Here is a 5,451-nt window from a genome sequence, read left to right as displayed (position 1 = left end):
ATCATTGCGAATGATATTGATGTGGAAGCCATATGTGTGTACTGCAGTGACCATAAAACAATGGACAATGCGGTGCAATAAATAGAAAATCGGTAAAATTACGCTATTATAAGACATACGTACCGAGAGCGATGAAAAAGCGCAAGTTACAAAAGCGGTAGCATTCAGACTGTATCAAGAGCGGTTTGCAGAATTTTCTTTTTCGCGAGAACACAGTTTGTTTTTGTAGCTACAAACATAATTAGTTGTCCTTTTAAAAAAATCTTAAAATAAATTAAAGCACTTTTTTTATTTTCTTTGCTAAGATAATTGAGAGCCAGTTTTTTCTTTTTTTCATACTTGTCGCTCGAGCTCCGCACAGAATGCTTTGGATCTACGCAGAGCGCCCGCGTGTTCTCGAATGTCCGACCAAGGCTCATCAGTGAAATGACCCGTGCCCGGCCCGAGCCCGCCAAAAATGACTATCCGGCCCCACCCGCGGCCTGTAGTGCGAACATCGAGGCCGGTAGACGCGCCTCGACAACGAAGTACGTTAGGACGCACTACCGTGAGCTCAGTTGAAAGAACGATCGCACTAAGCTTACCAAATTGTCACCAGCAGCAGCTGTCACGAACAGTGGGCGCCTTTTTTTCGGCTACGACGAAAAAAAATTAATTCACGCAGAAACTCCTTTGATAGTTGTCTAAGTATGCGTAAGCACTGTGCCACATACTCATCTCCACGCAGTCCTGTGTCATTACCAATGTTATGAAACTTGATTCGACTAGTATCAGCGACAGCGCTGCGGTGACACGAACTGCTGCTGACGGCGGCGCTAGGTGAATTGATGACGTAAGCGAACTACTGCAGCTGGCTAAGCCAGGTTCGCCGTCACCTTATAATGACGTTCTGATCATTGTAAGCCGTTATCGCTCTTTAGCGCCTTATCAGTCCGCGTCGAACCAATATCAACCGCGATCAACCGTACTCCGGCGGCGGCTGCTTATGGCGCGGCCGCGCGGGCCCTATCTTGAAAGCGATCTGCGATGGGGACAGAGTGCGCCAAGTGCTGATGGCTTCGTGTACGCTGCGTTCTCGTCGCTTAGTACGCGTTGAAGCGAGAGGTAGCACGAAGCCCAATTCGCTCACTGCTGCGGTCCCTATCTTGAAAACAATCGTCTTACGTGACAGATGGACGGACGGACGGGTTTCCTCGTTGGGTAGGCATAGAAATGCTTACGCATATAAAAAAGTGCCAGAATTCGTGGCAGCATGATACTTCACCACAACGTTGGTCATAATGAGGAAAAGCTTGCTTTCAGTTGGCTTAGAAAGCGACAAGAAGCACGGGACGCCGACGACACAGGTCAAGAAGAAAGAAAAGGTTCCCGACAACCGAATGCTTTCGTCCCACTCCTAATAGTTAAGGGGTGTACGGTAGCGCGATTAAAAGACGGGACAAAAGAAGATGCGAAGGGACCACAGCGCTGTATGTGTCCCTGTGTGTCTTTTGTCCCGTCTTTTAATCGCGCTACCGTACACCCCTTGAAGATGCATTACCAATAAGCCCACATGGCAACCCACGTGACCCAAATAGTTAATCGCACACTACTAAATATGAAATGTTCGTTCGTTCTATAGTTCGGCGTCACAAATGTAGCTGTTGGAGCAGCCTTAGATAAACGTGACAGCTGATGTTCTCCGCAGCGTCATTGGCACGTGTAATTTTTCGAGTAGCTATACTTCGCAAAGCGGCTTTAAAACGCCGCAACACCCAGCTATGTACAAACGTTGTAGGCACTGCCGCTGGATTAAAAAAATATATGGGGTTTTACGTGCCAAAACCACGATCTGATTATGAGGCACGCCGTAGTGAGGGACTTCGGACTAATTTGGACCAACTGGGCCTCTTTACCGTGCACCCACAACGCACGGTATACACGAGCCCTCATCGGACCCCTTTCATCCCCTTCGAAATGCGGCCGCCGTGGCCCAGGTTTGATCCCGCAATCTCGTGCTTAGCAGCGCAACCCCATAACTCGTGCTCACCAGCACGGCGGGTTCTGCCTCTGGATCGCTTTGTTGCATTACGAGAGGCTTCTTGCGTAGGGACGTGCAGCAAATCCGCAGCTACGAAGGTTTCCGGCGTAACTTCGCACTACTGTAATGGTTGGAGTCGGGCACGAAATAGATGGTAGCTGGCCCATGCCGTCGTCCAACCTATCCACGCTGAGGACGTTGTTGAAGGGAGAGACTTGTTCTCATCGAGAACGAGGTATATGGGTTTATTTACAGTATTTATATGAGAACGTTACAGTTCATCAGTATAACATGACTGAAAGAGGAATGCACACTCAGCAGCCGCACAGCAGCTGCTTATAAACACTCTGTCCTCCCTAGATCCCTAGGTGAGGGAAAAACGGCCGTTCAACCTGCTACCAATTCGGAGCGTTCAAAGTCATGGTAGCCGACCCGCCTTTGAAAGGGGAGAGAGTTTACACACAATTCCGCACAGGTTTCACTGACCACGCCGAGATGAGTGGGTTCTCGCAGACATGGTGCTTGACCCGAGCAGGCGCCTCTTAATCCGCGAGCTGACCTCGCACAGCGGCCGCCGCGGCTGTCTATTGTCTGGCGTCTTCAAAAACCCGTGAGAAGGAACCGCAAAGCATCTCCTCCCAGGAATCCCCCCTGCTTCAATCGAACCGTGAAGGCGTTGGCGATTCCACTAACAATACTTGGCCCGCCGACCGCCTTTATTCATAGCGGCGCCGAGGGGGTGTTGACGCGGCACATCGTCGTCCCTACAGAACGAGTCACTGCAGCAGGTGGGGAAGCATTCCAAGGTCGCTTCTGGGAAGCTCGCCACCTCCACAGCCGCAGCTGGCTGGGAAAATTTTGTAGGTCGTTACCATTGCAGGCCGTTCATAACACTACATTCGCCCGCGACTTCGTAGTTACGACGTTCTGCTGCTAAGCACGAGGTTGCACGTTCGACTCCCGCCCGTGTTCATATGGGAGCTAGCCGGATGCGGAAGCTCTTAATTATAGACGCACTTCAAAGAACTCCAGATGGTAACTATTGATTTAGGTCCCTCCAATACGTCGCCAACCTAGCTCAGAATTTGTTCCAAGTGGATATGCCTTTTCTCATAGGCTACAATGCGTAAATTGCAATATTTGCCGTAAAGTAATTACTTAAAACTTTATTAGTAAGCTTTCGCTAATTAATCAGTTATGCATTTATATTTTTCCTGATTAATAAGAAAATAGCTGGTAACATACAGGAATTCTATAGCATTAACGAGAGGGTGGCATGTCTTGTTGTGAAACTTAATAAGAGGTACAAAATGAAGGTTGTACAGGTCTACGCCCCTACATCTAGTCATGATGACCAGGAAGTCGAAAGCTTCTATGAAGACGTGGAATCGGCGATGGGTAAAGTCAAAACAAAATACAGTATACTGAAGGGCGATTTCAATGCCAGGGTAGGCAAGAAGCAGGCCGGAGACAAGTCAGTGGGGGAATATGGCATAGGCTCTAGGAATAGCAGAGGAGAGTTATTAGTAGAGTTTGCAGAGCAGAATAATATGCGGATAATGAATACCTTTTTCCGCAAGCGAGTTAGCCGAAAGTGGACGTGGAGGAGCCCGAATGGTGAGACTAGAAATGAAATCGACTTTATACTCTGCGCGAACCCTGGCATCATACAAGATGTAGACGTGCTCGGCAAGGTGCGCTGCAGTGACCATAGGATGGTAAGAACTCGAATTAGCCTTGACTTGAGGAGGGAACGGAAGAAACTGGTACATAAGAAACCAATCAATGAGTTAGCGGTAAGAGGGAAACTAGAGGAATTCCGGATCAAGCTACAGAACAGGTATTCGGCTTTAACCCAGGAAGAGGACCATAGTGTTGAAGCAATGAACGACAATCTTATGGGCATCATTAAGGAGTGCGCAATAGAAGTCGGTGGTAACGCCGTTAAACAGGAAACCAGTAAGCTATCGCAGGAGACGAAAGATCTGATCAAGAAACGCCAATGTATGAAAGCCTCTAACCCTACAGCTAGAATAGAACTGGCAGAACTTTCTAAGTTAATCAACAAGCGTAAGACAGCGGACATAAGGAACTATAATATGGATAGAATTGAACAGGCTCTCAGGAACGGAGGAAGCCTAAAAGCAGTAAAGAAGAAACTAGGAATAGGCAAGAATCAGATGTGTGCGTTAAGAGACAAAGCCGGCAATATCGTTACTAATATGGATGAGATAGTTCAAGTGGCTGAAGAGTTTTATAGAGATTTATACAGTACCAGTAACACCCACGACGATAAGGTGAGAGAGAATAGTCTAGAGGAACTTGAAATCCCACAAGTAACACCGGAAGAGGTAAAGAACGCCTTGGGAGCTATGCAAAGGGGGGAAGGCAGCTGGGGAGGATCAGGTAACAGCAGATTTGTTGAAGGATGGTGGGAACACTGTCCTAGAAAGGTTGGCCGCCCTATATACACAATGCCTCATGACCTCGAACATACCGGAATCTTGGAAGAACGCTAACATAATCCTAATCCATAAGAAAGGGGACGCCAAAGACTTGAAAAATTATAGACCGATCAGCTTACTGTCCGTTGCCTACAAAGTATTTACTAAGGTAATCGCAAATAGAATCAGGAATAAATTAGACTTCTGTCAACCAAAGGACCAGGCAGGATTCCGTAAAGGTTACTCAACAATAGACCATATTCACACTATCAATCAGGTGATAGAGAAATGTGCGGAATATAACCAACCCTTATATATAGCCTTCATTGATTACGAAAAAGCATTTGATTCAGTCGAAACCTCAGCAGTCATGGAGGCACTACGGAATCAGGGTGTAGATGAGCCATATGTAAAGATACTGGAAGCCATCTATAGCGGTTCCACAGCCACCGTAATCCTCCACAAAGAAAGCAACAAAATCCCAATAAAGAAAGGCGTCAGACAGGGAGATACGATATCTCCAATGCTATTCACAGCATGTTTACAGGAGGTATTCAGAGACGTGGAGTGGGAAGAATTGGGGATAAAAGTTGATGGAGAATACCTTAGCAACTTGCGATTCGCTGATGATATTGCCTTGCTTAGTAACTCAGGAGACCAATTGCAATGCATGCTCACTGACCTGGAGAGGCAAAGCAGAAGGGTGGGTCTGAACATTAATCTACAGAAAACTAAAGTAATGTTTAACAGTCTCGGAAGAGAACAGCAGTTTACGATAGGTAGCGAGGCACTGGAAGTGGTAAGGGAATACATCTACTTAGGGCAGGTAGTGACCACGGATCCGGATCATGAGACTGAAATAACCAGAAGAATAAGAATAGGCTGGGGTGCGTTTGGCAGGCATTCTCAAATCATGAACAGCAGGTTGCCACTATCCCTCAAGAGGAAAGTGTATAACAGCTGTGTCTTACCAGTACTCACCTACGG

Source organism: Dermacentor andersoni, chromosome 2 (assembly GCF_023375885.2).
Source record: "Dermacentor andersoni chromosome 2, qqDerAnde1_hic_scaffold, whole genome shotgun sequence".
NCBI lineage: Eukaryota > Metazoa > Arthropoda > Arachnida > Ixodida > Ixodidae > Dermacentor > Dermacentor andersoni.
The sequence above is the reverse complement of the archived record's forward strand: the minus strand, read 5'-3'. Positions refer to the sequence as shown.